The 14,305-nt window shown below is 41.3% G+C and overlaps 1 protein-coding gene and 1 long non-coding RNA gene across 11 annotated transcripts in view; one reads left to right on the top strand and one right to left on the bottom strand.

The window, feature by feature from the left end:
- ARHGEF26 (Rho guanine nucleotide exchange factor 26) overlaps positions 1-14,305 on the bottom strand; it is a 136,138-nt gene that overhangs the window by 61,221 nt on the left and 60,612 nt on the right. The gene's annotated exons all lie outside the window — the stretch shown is intronic.
- LOC146397547 (uncharacterized) lies at positions 183-4,888 on the top strand. Of its 2 annotated transcripts, none has more exons than XR_014824222.1 (2): positions 183-1,063; positions 2,119-4,888. It is a non-coding gene; the product is annotated as an uncharacterized LOC146397547 (long non-coding RNA). The 2 variants fall into 2 exon arrangements; XR_014824223.1 differs by having other exon boundaries at positions 973-1,063; positions 2,037-4,888.

Below are 14,305 nucleotides of genomic sequence, written 5' to 3'. Positions count from 1 at the left end.
ACTGTTTTAAACCTAATACAATGCATGACACTTAAATGTCTACATAAATTATTTAGACTGCCATTTAGCATTACGCATGTGTGCATATACACACACACACACAGGTGTACTGTGTCCAGCCCAGTTAAAATTAAATTTCAGATAAACAATGAATAATTTTTTTTTGGTCTTTTGTCTTTTTAGGGCCGCACCCACGGCATATGGAGGTTCCCAGGCTAGGGGTCGAATAGGAGCTACAGCTGCCGGCCTCCGCCATAGCCACAGTGACGTGGGACCTGAGCTGCATCTGTGGCCACACAGCTGCTCACGCAACGTCAGATCCTTAACTCACTGAGCAAGGCCAGGAATCGAACCCATGTCCTCATGGATACTAGTCGGATTCGTTAACCACTAAGTCACAACGGGAACTCCATAAACAATAATTTTTAATAAAACTATGTGCCAAATATTGTACAGGACATCTTGGGTGTTATATCTTTCCTGGCAACCCTAGATTGCATCCTATTTTAGCAGAACATCAAAATCTGGTATTTGAAACAAGAGTGCTCCTGGCTCACAGTGTGGTCCACAGAGAAGCACTTGTATCACGGGAGAGTTTATCAGAAATGCAGATCTCACCACCCGCCTCCCTCAGTTGGAACCTGCATTTTATCAAGATCACTGGATGGTTTGAATGTGCACTGACAGCTGAGACCTGCCCTAGAACATATTTACTGACCAAGTTCAGAGTGGTAGGAAAATCTATGAGAAATAACTATCACGCAAGGAATAAAGCATTTTCCAAAATGGTGCGAAGAAGGTGAAATCAACAGCACTATCTAATGTTGACTTCTGGAATAGGAGTACAAGGGGAGGGAGGTTCATCTTCCAAAACCTTTCAGCATTCAGCACCATAATACAAAATTTAAGGCAGACAGTAAATGAAACAATAAAAAGTTATACAAGATGATTCACTGTAAATATGGGCTAACATTTTCTTTTCTTTTTTTTTTTTTTTTTTTGTCTTTTGTCCTCTTTGTTGTTGTTGTTGCTATTTCTTGGGCCGCTCCCGAGGCATATGGAGGTTCCCAGGCTAGGGGTTGAATCGGAGCTGTAGCCACCAGCCTACGCCAGAGCCACAGCAACGCGGGATCCGAGCCGCTACTGCAACCTACACCACAGCTCACGGCAACGCCGGATCGTTAACCCACTGAGCAAGGGCAGGGATCGAACCCGCAACCTCATGGTTCCTAGTCGGATTCGTTAACCACTGCGCCACGATGGGAACTCCTGGGCTAACATTTTCTCACATTTATATCTCAGTTATTTTTCAAAGAAAATCCTGGCACTCAGAAATAAAACAATCAAGACATTAAGGTCTTATTTATATAAAATTACATGTACATTAAACTCATTCTAATATAAACTGTATCAGCTTGTCACCATTATTGATTTTACTTTTGAAAGCCTAAGAGTTTAGAAGATAAATATTCTTCTTTTTTTTTTTTTTTTTTTTTTGCTTTTTAGGGTTGAACCTGCAGTTCCTGGGGCTAGGGGTCGAATTGGAACTACAGCTGCTGACCTATACCATAGCCACACCAACAGTGGGATCTGATCTGTGTCTGTAACCTATACCACATCTCACTGCACTGCCAGATCCTTAAGCCACTGAGTGAGGCCAGGGATCAAACCCGCATCCTCATGGACACTACTTGGATTCAATTCCGCTGAGCCAAAAGGGTAACTCCAGGAATGCATTTTAACTCCCTAGAAAAATGACTTTATTTATATTCTGGCAGGGTACCTACATTTTTATTTCCTTTAAAAAGGGCTTAGGAGTTCCCATGGTGGCTCAGTGGTTAATGAACCTGACTAGAATCCATGAGGATGTGGGTTTGATCCCTGGCCTCGCTCAGTGGGTTAAGGATCTGTAGTTGCCATGAGCTGTGGTGTAGGTCGCATACTCGGCTTAGATTCTGCGTTGCTGTGGCTGTGGTATAGGCCAGTAGCTACAGTTCTAATTCAACCCCTAGCCTGGGAACTTCCATATGCTGCAGGTGTGGCCCTAAAAAGCAAAAAATAAAAAAAAATAAATAAAAAAAATAAAAATAAAAAGGACTTAGGAAAAAAATCAATAAGGTTCCCATTCACATCATCCAAGCCCCTTGCTGAAAACAGCAAGAGGAGACCCTAAAAGCACACTTTGCAGGACTGTTTGGTTTTCCTTCTAGTGGGATCAGGATTGATACGCACAGTTCCTAAACAGCAGATCAGAAAAACAGATCTTTATGTTCCAAGAGTCCATCAGTGGCTTCATAACGCTTTGTCATGCTGCATTTATTAATATTCAAATAAAATATCGGACCCGCTGCAAAAAGTTTCAGAACTTCAAAAACAACCAATTTCAAACTCTGTACAAGCAAAAGCCATGCTTCTTAAATATTTTCTATTTAGATTGGTCCCTGACCTCAAGAAATTTGTGATATATTAGGAAAGTAAGAATGATAAACAGAAATGATAGAACATATTGGAACATGTATGCATAAGGGTGTTGGTGGCAGCATATTTTTTTAATTACATGAACTATATATTTTTTATTTTGATAAAATATACATTACATACATTTTACCATTTTAATCATTTCAGTGGCTTTAATTACATGCACAATATTTTATAACCATCATCACTAGTTCTAAAACACTCTCCTCACCCTAAACAGAAATGCTGTACCCATTAGAGTAATAATTCCGTTTCTCCATCTCCCTAGCCCCTGCTAACCTCTAAATTTCTATCTCTATGAATTTGCCTATTCTAGAGATTTCATGTAAGCGGTATTACATAATATTTATACTTTTCATATGGCTTATTTCACATAGTATAATGTTTCCTAGGTTCAACCCCGCTGAGGGATGTATCAGACATTTTCCCCCTTTACAGCTGAATAATAGTCTACTCTAGGTACATACAGACCATACTTTCTTTCCATTCATCTGTTAATGAACACTGGCGTTGTTTCCATCTTTTGGCTATTGTGACTAGTGCTGCTGTTAACATTCACACACAAGTATTTGTTTGAGTTGCTGTTTTCAAATCTTCGGGCTATACATCTTAGAGGTGGCATTTCAACCTCGAGGACTCTGCCGCTAATACTATATATCAAGAAATAACAGTATAATGCCAAGAACCAACACAGAAGAAGCTGAGTTCTGTGCCAAGGAGAGATTATTTCATTAAATGAAGGCTGGGTAAGAAAGGATCCCTCCTGACACTCAGAGTTGAGTGGCCCCTGGGAGGCATGGAACCAATGAAGGAGACCTAGAACAGAGGCACAGAGCGAGAAGTCTAGGGCAGGGCGATTAGTGCCATGAGGTGAAGGTAAAAGGTGCAAGGGGTCATTGGTGATGAGGAGGGCAATTCGGGGTCCAGGGCACTGCAGGCAGGGACACCAAGTGGGCACAGGCGCAAAATCTCACTGTAGGGTTTAGGGAGTCAGGCGTCAACCACAGAGGAATGGGGCAGGGAATGAAGGCTGAAAAGTGGGTCAGAGCTGGACCTCAAAGGTTTGACTGTAGGCTGAGAAGCTTGGGCTTATTAATCTGTGGACCAGGAGAATCTGCTGAGATGCTAAAGCCAGGAGGTCATCCAATCAGAGACACTGGGATCTGTCCCAGAGAAGTGTCAGAAGAGAAGAGACAGAACACAAGCCAGTGAGATGCTCATCTGGACAGGTGATGGTAAAGCCTGGCAGTGGGAAATCAAAGAGAGGACATATCAGGGTAACTGTGTGGAGGGAAAGGTAACGGAATAGAGAGTCTCATTAGATGGGAAAGCCAAGGAAGACACTGGTTTCTAGTCAACTAGAAACTGGGGCTTCTAGCTGGGCATCAAGGTGGGCCATTAAACCATCCATGAAGACAGGGATTTAGGAGGAGGAGGGAGATGCAGCTTAATTTTCCCTGAAAATACACATCTGTGAGAATTCAGAACCACAGAAATTCTAGGTAGTACACAGTCAGGACTAGTTCGTTTTTAGCTGGTTTTCATACAAATGCAAAATTATTTGTAATTTATTTTAGCGCCAAGTGTTGTTTAAGAAAATAATCAAAGAAAACTCAAAAAATAAAAAACCATTCATAGGTCATTATCATGTAAATCTAAGAAATAAATATCTTAGAGGCAAACAGCTCTTCCAATTTTTTGTCTTCAGCTAACTGTTACAGTATGAAAGAATGCAACTATAATGACCAAAAGCAACAGTAACTTGGCTTTTCCCAATGAAAAGGAAAATTCATTTATCACTATAGAAGGTTTGCCAAAGTATAAGATTAAAAAAACAAAACACTAATGAAATATCTGTTTATGCTACTTATTTTAATGTAATATAAATGAAACCACCCATCTTTTATTTTGACATTAGCATAATTAAGATATAATTCAAAGCTTTCTAAGTTAAATTATCTATTGGTTACTTTGGCAAATTTGCATATTTTACTAAGTGAGCAGAGCTACAAACAGTCCAAGGAAATATTACTAAAGAATGAGGTATTATTTCAATGACCAAGAATGTTGGAAATCTAAATGAAATTTGAAGCAAAAATAAAAGCATTCTGGTTCCCTGGATGAAACTTGAATGAGTCTATGAAGGAATCTGGCTGACTTGAAGAACAACTTTTTAATGGAAATCTAGTTCAGCCCTATGATTTTTTTTTTCCCTTTCTGGCACAATACCTTCTTTATTTCCTCTTTGTAGCATTACCAAGATGATCATGTTTTACAACCAGTCATGTTACACAACGTCTCTCTTTTTTTTTCCTACCAAAATTATAATGCAATAGCTAAAGTCTAGATATTAAGAAACCTCTGATGGACCAGAAAAGGCTTCCTGGAAGCACTGCCTCATAACCAAAAACCCAGGTTAGCCCTGTTTGACTGTTGACTCACCATCACTAGCATCCGGTGGCTCTGACTTCTCCCAGATGTGTATTTTCAGCTGTCTATTTGACATCTCCAAAGGAAAATTAAACTGCTTGATTCTTGCTTCTCCCTCCACCCAGTCACACCCACACTTCAAATGAGTGCTGCCAATAACTGCAGCCAGCCAAGGGGAGCTCCTCTGCTGTGCAGAGAATGACCAGACCACCAAGTAACACTACACAGCCTCCTAGGAAATGGGACTTCAAGGGGAGAACTACAGAGCCATGTTTGAAGAGCTTGTTCAAAGCCTGTAACTTCTCCTCAAATATCTCCTAGAACTGCAGGGACTGGACATTCTTTACACTTTTTGTGGCTGCTTTATCAAGTGATGGTCTTAACTGTGGCACTGTGTTTTGGGAGGACCAAAGTCAACAGTGAGGTAGCCCTATCTGGTACATTCAACACATATGATTTTCTGAGCATCACTTTCTCTCTTCTGTAGTCAGCAGAGAAGACCTACAAATGTGAGGATAAATGTCCCCATACCATTACTAAGAGCTTTCTTAAAATTCAAGTGGTAATGTCATTGGCCCATCACGGATGAGCATTCCTGAGAGCTCCTGATGATGGTACAGTAAATCCACCAATCTATAGAGAAGATTATTTGACACAGACAACAAATTTGGTTTCATCAGTCAGCCAACAAAATCTCCTCCCATGTGTCTAGCACAGGACAATATGTTGGGAGATGTTCAGGATAAGACAATGGAGAATCGTGACTACCATGCCTTGTGCCAAAGCCCAGCATTTCCCACGCACAGCCTCATTTAATTTAATCCTCAAGCCTACTTTATGAGATGACCACAATACCTATTTTAAAAAGGAGAAGAAATCAAAGCGAAGAAAACTTAAGCCACAACACGGAACAACTGACCCTCGGTTTGAAGCCAGAGCCGGAGCCTTTCTTGAGTTTAGAGCCTGTGCTTGAACTACTACTACTGCCTCTGCTCACAGGTGCCTACTGATGTAATGTGACTGGCCAGCTCTCAATCTTGGCATCCATCAGAAGGCGACCAGCTGAACTGAAAAAATATTACTTTCTAAGACAATGAACTGTTGAACCATCTCAGCAAGTAAGTGACAGGAGTCTACATAGTAAAGACTTTCACAGTGGATTTATGCTGCAGCAAGATCTGCAAGACGGCAGAAGATTGGACAACTCCCCCCTCATGCCCAGGTGGAGCTTTCCAGGAGGGTGGAAGCCAGTGATGTGTTCTGGTCCTGGTTCACACAACATGAGCAAGTGTTGGTTTACAGGTGTCCTGTGGAAACCCTCCGGGCATCCATCTCAGCTCTCTCTGTTCCCTGCTGCCCTTCCTTTGCCCCACTCATCCTTCAAGTCTCAGATTAAATTTTATCTCCTCCCAAAGTTCCCTGGTGATGCAACAGGTTAAAGATCTGGTGGTGTTACTGCTGTGGCTCGAGTCACTGCTATGTCACAGGTTCGATCCTTGGCCCAGAACTTCGGCATGCAGTGGGCATGGCCAAAAAAAAATTTCATCTCCAGGAAGCTTTCCCTGACCCTTCTGAGCTGGGTTAGGATCCCTTACTTGATGTCTTTATACTCCTCTATGCTTTTCCTCTGGTGTACCTACTATGATGATCTTAATTAACGATATTATGATTTTGTTAACCTTTGTCTCTCTTAGCAAGAGCTAGAGGACAGAGGCTGCGTCTGCTTTGTTCAACACTATATATGCTCATGACTTGGCCATAGGACCTGGAATATAAAAGACCATCAAATATTTGATGAGTGAATAAATCTAATTTGTGTTTTAAATAGAAAATTATGAAGATGAAACCTGTTCAAGGAATCCTGTTCTATTGCTATTTTACCAAGAATGTAACACCTATGAAGAGGACAGTCTCTAGCTTGCTTTGCACTGGTACATCAAGCCAATGTATATTTACTGACCGTAAACCAAATTCCCAGAGCTATGCTACGCACAGTGAGGGCCACCAATGAAGACAAAGACTCCCAGCACAAGCTTTTACAATCCTGTCAAGCATGGTCATGAAAACGAGACCCAGTTCAGCCCCTGATTCTTCAATGTCAGCTGCACTTACTGAAAACCTTGCCTGACCGGCCCCTCCCCCACACGTTTCCTGAGGATTCCAGACAGCACTCGGAGCTCTAGCTGGAGAAGCACAGAAAGCAGGGCTCTGGTTATAATCAGCGCTGTCCTCTGCCCTTCTGGGAATGGCATCTCTTCAAGGTACTTTTCCTTCATTAAAATATCCATCTGCCTAAAGCAAACTCAGATCATTCCCGGCCTTCTTCGTCACTTGAATGAGCTGTCAATCTAAGTAGCTTCAGCATCCCACCAGAGAGGGTCATAGTCACTTATGCTGGAGACGTGTAACATACCAGGCAGGTTTCACATGCCTAAATTTACTGTTATATAATAAAGTATCTTCACTAAAACAATGAAATATTCCAGATAAGTGGCAGTAAACTATGTACTGCTGGAAATAGTTTCCTAACATCCTAACAGGGCAACAGCAGCACATTCTGTTCTCTACAAAAATGAATTTATATTCTGCTGTAGATAAATGAGGTTTGGGACTTAACTTGTTTGGCTTTTTTTTTCTTTTTTGGTGGTCATGTCGACACTAAAGATCGGCATCAATTTCTTTTAATACATTGGATATAGGGAAAGCAAATACATGACAAGGGTACAACCACTAACCCAGGGCAGGCATCACTAACTGATTACGGCATTCTGCCCACGTGCAGAATCTGTACTCCAGGCAGCCAACGTCAATCACATCAATGATGAACAAGATTGCAGTTCATCTATGAACACTTCACTGGACTCACTCTGATAGGAAATCTGTTAATTCAACCGAAATATAGGGCTGTGGCCTCTTAATTAGAATAACCTAGATTCTGATCTGTTGAAAGGTTTCCCAGAGTTTCCTCCCTAGCAAAGATTACATCTTCTCTATTTTAAGCATTTTCTGGAATTTTCTCTTTGGGTTGAGAGTAAAGGGAGAAGGGTTGAACTGAAAGTGCTTGGGAATGTGAGAAAAAAGCATTCTCAACAACCATGTTCTGGTAGCCCTTATTCCCATTCTGATAACTACTATTTGATCCTTAAAATCTCTAGGATGGCTTTTGTTAAAAGAGTCTTATCATCCTATCAAAACCTTTGAGATCAACCTTGGACACATGGCAGAAGAGACTGAGGTGAAAGAGATAAAGGAAGGGTTTTCTTAACCTTAATACCACACCACACAGAGCCTGCTAGGTTTAAATCCAGCTCCCCACAGACCCTTCAGTTCAAGGTACCCAGCAAAACCCAAAGAAGAAAGGTGGAGGTGGGGGCCAGGGAAGGGAGGGGCAGAGAGTGAACAAGAACCAAATGCTCCTGAGACTTCTCTGTATCAATTAAGTTTCCCGTTTGCTTAATCCTTCATCTCACAATCACATACATGCCAGAGGGAAGAGATACAGGACCATACAAACATAGAAAAACAGTACTTTAATAAAAGTTCGGGAAATGTTAATACCATTTAAAGTATTTCTGCTGAAAAGTGAGATTTTAAAGTATTTATCATCTGAATTTGCTTCACAGAAACTGGAGGAAAAAGGATCTTGTTTCCACAGTAACCTCCTGCGTACTTGATTCTTTTATTCCAGCACTACTCATGCATTTATCCACATTTTAATTTCTCCCAGAAATGAAGACAACGCTAATGAATGACAGGAAGTGTGCCAGCACTCTTATCAAAACTCCCTAAGAGAAAAAATCTTGGGCATTCACGGGCCTGGGATGCTCTGGGTAATTCTTAAAAACAGTTTTACAATTTTGATTTTTTTTTGCTCTTTAGGGCCGTAACCGCAGCATATGGAAGTTTCTAGGCTAGGGCTCGAATCAGAACTATAGCTCCCAGCCTATACCACAACCACAGCAATGAGAGATCTGGACATGTAGCAACCTACAGCACAGCTCAGGGCAACACCGGATCCTTAACCCATGGAGCAAGGCCAGGGATCGAACCTGCATCCTCATGTATACTAGTTGGATGCATTTCCGCTAAGCCAAGGGGAACACCCTTTAATTTTTCTTTTTTTTAATTTGAGCATAAGTACACATTTCCATCTAAAGGAAAATCCACTCTCCTCCCCAAATTGTATATATGACCATGAAGACCAAGACCAAGTATGCCTGGTTTACCACCGGATTTCCAGGACCTGATACAGAAAGAGGACTCAATAAATGTGCTGAGTGAATCAATACAAGGTACCTGTCATTCCTCCTTGCCCCACTGGTCATTGCCACCTTCCAAGGAGAGGAACAGTGAGGGATAATATGAAACAAGTATCTGCCAGGCATGAGTGAATAACTTCAGGCATGAATTAAATCATCATGATCCTCATGAGGTAGAGGGTGGGGTGGCTGGGGTGAGGTGGCACTGAAAAGCCCTGCTTGTTGGCAAGGATGGTGGGTGGTTACACTCCTGACACAGCATCCAAGACACAGGGCTTGTAACCTCAAGAAGAGTTTTGCTCATCCACTGCCCAGCCAAAATTCTTTGAAAACTCCAAACCTAGAGAAGATTTACGACTGCTGAGGAACTGTTTCCTTTTATTAGATGACAGTTACATAACCAATTCTGTGACCCTTTCCCCTTGGCTGCCTGGAAGGATGTTACTCTGTTTAACCCTCACTCTCAGCAGCTCTACCCGGAGCTCTGGCAGGGCATGTCGGCTTGCTTTTTGTCCTGGCCTTGTTTCCTACCTCCCTCTTAAACAGCCACATTGAGCACATGTTATTTACTGCAAGTAGCCTTGAGCCTTTGGTGGATGCAGTTGGAGGATAAATGATCAATCACAAACAAACAAATCAGGAAAACATGGATTCTTGGTTGCTGCCTGGAAACAGCACCGAGGATGAATTTACAGAATGCTGGAACAAAGTCGAGTAAAACAAAAACGTCTTTTCATGCCAAAGCCTCTTTCCTCTTGTGAACTGATCATCCTGGAATAAAATCAGCACAGGGAAGAACATGTTTGCCTTCAGGCACTATTTCCAGACCCTTTTTAGGTAGCATCCTTGGTATTTCAAGTCCAAATTCAATCCACAAGGAAGAGTAACACTTAAAGTAAGCCCCAAGTCTTGCAGCTTGGTTTTTCTTTATAATTAAATCTTGCAGTTGTTTTCCTAAAAAGAAAAAATGCTTTCTATGGCTCTCATCAGTTATATCAAAAAGGAGCCAGGACACAAAATTTTGAAAAACTCTAGAGGTTGGTTTTCTAAGCCATACTACCCTAAGAAAATGGGTACTTGTCCACACGAGGTAAACAGAATTCCAGATCCTCTCTGACATTTGTCAAACCTGCTCCAGCTTATCAGCAGCTAGCTCCAGTTGGCCCCTTTTCACACAACCCTCTTCTTCAACTTTCATCAAGGATTTTTAAAATGCTTTTCTTTTTAGATGGTTATTAGCACTGGCTGGCAAAGTAGCCAAAGAATAGGATCTATGTGCTAAACGAGTTCTTATTCTGGTTTTAAATGGACTTGGGACAATGATAAATGTGTTTCCTCATTTATTAAAATGAAAAGAACTGAATGGAGAAGACTGGGTCAGCCATCAGTCCTGCCACATGCAGTAAGCAGCTCAAGAAAGAACAGTGGCAACATGGGGAAGCCTGAAATATGCCAGGAAAAAGAGAATAGATCCTACAGGCCAAGGATAGGGAAGCACAAAAGCATTAAAAGAGAGAACAGGCAATTATTAAACTTCCACATGTCCTCCTTAATACCAAACAGCAGGCTTTCCGCTTTCTCTTTTTCTCAACCTTTATGCTTCCTTCACCACTGGCTGTATGTGATCTGTTATCTCATGAGTAAACTTTATTAGATGACAATACCTATAAGTGAGTACACTTCCAGCTAAAGTCCATTTTGCACTAGGATAATCGTGTACCCTTACATGACACCTCTGGAAAACTTACGCAGGGTACTGGTTATGAATGCAAGCTCTGGAGCCAGACGGGCTGGGTTCAAATCCCAACCCACTCTAGCCATGTAACCTTAAGCAACTTAATGTCTCCATGCTCTGCTCCCTCATTTATAAAGTGGGAATAATAAAGGTATGACCTCATGTGGTTCTCACGGTGGTTCAATGAACTTAAACATGTGAAATGGTAGGAACGTGGTCTGGCACATGCTACAAGCGCATTAACATTAATCATTAGGTAAAGGGCAATAAAATGCTTTTCCCTCCTATATGAATCTACACAATTCACATGTCTTTTAAATTAATGCCAGTAGGCTTCCTTGCTTTTCCAGTCCACTCTGTTCAAGGACAGCAACTCTAACTCCTGCATTTCATCAGTTAAATCTGGGTGTTTGGGTGTAATACAATCCGGCCATACACTAAATCTGCTCAAATCACAGGTATACAATTCCTCATCAACTTCTTAAAAGTTGTTTTTGTTTTTGCTTTTTGTCTTTTTAGGGCCGCACCTATGGCACATGGAGGTTTCCAGGCTAGGGATTGAATTGGAGCTGCAGCTGCCAGCCCACGCTACAGCCACAGCAACATAGGATCCAAGACAAGTCTGCAACCTACACCACAGCTCATGGCAATGTCGGATCCTTAACCCACTGAGCAAGGCCAGGGATCGAACCTGTGTCTTCATGGATGCTAGTCAGAGTCATCTCTGCTGAGTCACAATAGGAACTCCCTGAGCAAGATGGGAACTTTTTAAAATTTGTAATCAGTTCTTATCCATGACAAAATCATGCTCAGTCCTTTATAGTCCTATGTGTTGGTACTTCTTCGGTGAGTTACAGATGAGAAAGCAAGGAACCAGAGCAAAGTGACAATTTGCTGCCAAGAAGTGGCAGAAGATTTCTTTACATGTAAACACTGTTCTTGGCCTTGACCTCCTGCTAATTTTGAAGAAGTCACCTCACAGTTAAGAGGCTTTAAGGGAGTTCCTGTTGCAGCTCAGTGGGTTATGAACCCAACTAGTATCCATGGATGGAAGCAGAAATCAGAGAGGAAAAAAGACATGATGTAGCTGGCCTTGAAGAGGCAAGAAAAGGCCACAAGCGAAGGAAAATAGCGACCTGTAGAAGCTAGAACAGATGCAGGAATGAATTCTCCCCTAGAGTCTCTAGAAGGAACCAGCCTTGGTGACACCTTGACTTTGACTCAGTAAAAATGACTTTAGACTTCTGACCTCCAGAATTATGAGATAAAAAATCTGTGCAGTTTTACACTGCTAAATTTGTAGCAGTTTGTTACAGCAGCAATAGGAAACTAAAACATCCCTTTAATCTGTTTTAAACCTTTCTCTCTCTGCTAACCTCCTTTGCCCCCACCCCAAATCCAACACCCAGTATCTACACACAGGTCTCTTGACCACGTTTGGGCCCGATTTTAGAGCTTCGTCAATTCTAGAGGTTCCAGACCCAGCTCTCTTCCCTACTCAGTGATAATTTGCTGAACACCTTCTATGTACCAGGCTCTACTCTAGGAATACAGAACACACAGCCCCGGGCAACTACAACAAAACCCCGTGCCTTCATAGCACTTAAAATCTAGTTCTCAGAGGCCCCTCCCTGTTCAACTCCCTTGGGGCTCTGCTGGATGACACAAACAGCTGTTAGCACCACTGATGAAAAACAGAGCAAAACACTTGCCCTTTTAAGTCCCCAAAGACTTTAAAAAGACAAGAGGCTTTCACATTAGGCGACCACCAGGAAGGAAATGGGAATTGGGTGGGGCAAGAATGGTTATATATCAGGAAAGATGGGGACTTGCAGGCTGTGCCTATAGAATGTGGTGGTGGACTTGTTTGCGCTAGACTTTCAAAGGGGAACATGACACAAAGAAGTTTAAGAACCACTGGCTTTGAATCAATATTTACTAAATTTAAATAAAGCTAAACTTCTAATTATTTGAGAATTTAATTATATCAAGTTAAAAAAAGTCTGGAGTTCCCGTCGTGGCGCAGTGGTTAACGAATCCGACTAGGAACCATGAGGTTGCGGGTTCGGTCCCTGCCCTTGCTCAGTGGGTTAACGATCCGGCGTGTTGCCGTGAGCTGTGGTGTAGGTCGCAGACATGGCTCAGATCCTGCGTTGCTGTGGCTCTAGCATAGGCCAGTGGCTACAGCTCCGATTGGACCCCTAGCCTGGGAACCTCCATATGCCACGGGAGCGGCCCAAAGAAATAGAAAAAAAAAAAAAGTCTTATGGAGTTCCCATTGTGGCTCGATGGTTAACCAACCTGACTAGTATCCATGAGGACATGGGTTCAATCCCTGGCCTTGCTCAGTGGGGTAAGGATACGGTGTTGCTGAGAACTGTGGTGTAGGTCACAGACATGGCTTGGATCCTGCGTTGCTGTGGCTGTGGTATAAACTGGAAAAGCTACAGCTCTGATTTGACCCCTAACCTAGGAACCTCCATATGCTGTGGGTGCAGCCTTTAATAATAATAATAAAAAAAGGTTTCCAAGTATAAGTTTATTGTGAGTCTGTCTCTCTTCTATAAAAAAGTTGGCTTGTATTATTTATTTTAGATTGTTTAGGAAATAAACTTATGTTTACCAAAGGGGAAAAAGGGGGGGAGGGATAAATTAGGAGGATGGGATTAACAGATATACACTACTATATAGAAGATAAACAAGGACTTACTGTATAGCATAGGGAACTATATTCAATATCCTGTAATAACCTATAATGGAAAAGAACTTGAAGCTGTATACTTGAGAAAAGTCTGCTCACAATTCTAGAGTTCAATGTCCATTTCATAGATCTAACATCCTACCTCAGATAGTCATTTCTTTCCCTTCACTATGAAGACGTCTTATGCATTCCAACTCTGTGCTATATGACTTTTGCCCATTTCCTCCCATAGATATTACTCCCTCAAAAATCTCAAAGTTTGACACTCTTTATTAGGTATAGCTTGCACTTTAACCTAGATAGATAATTTTAAATGCTTTAGAAGAAAATGATTTTTACTAAAACTATGACCCATAATTTAAACTTTTGTATTTTAGTTTAATTTGCATTTTAATAGTAATATAGTAAAATTGTGTACACTTTGAATATAATGACATTTTATGTTATAATTGTTTAGCTTAGCACTATCCAACAGAAATACGAGTCATATATGTGAGCCACATAAGTAATTTAAAATTTTCTACCAGTAACATTAAAAACATAAAAAGCAACCACAAAAAGAACAGGTGAAGTTAATTCTAATAATATATTTTGTTTACCAATACAACAAAAATATTACCACTTCAAAATATAATCAATATAAAAATTATTGAGACAGTTTACCTTTTTTTAGCATAAAATCTTGGAATCAGTGTATACTTT

Source organism: Sus scrofa, chromosome 13 (genome assembly GCF_054392235.1).
Source record: "Sus scrofa isolate SSC_HxYL_T2T_F1_AM1 chromosome 13, Sscrofa_HxYL_maternal_Yorkshire_Landrace_v2.0, whole genome shotgun sequence".
Taxonomy (NCBI): Eukaryota; Metazoa; Chordata; class Mammalia; order Artiodactyla; family Suidae; genus Sus; species Sus scrofa.
The sequence above is the reverse complement of the archived record's forward strand: the minus strand, read 5'-3'. Positions and strand labels throughout refer to the sequence as shown.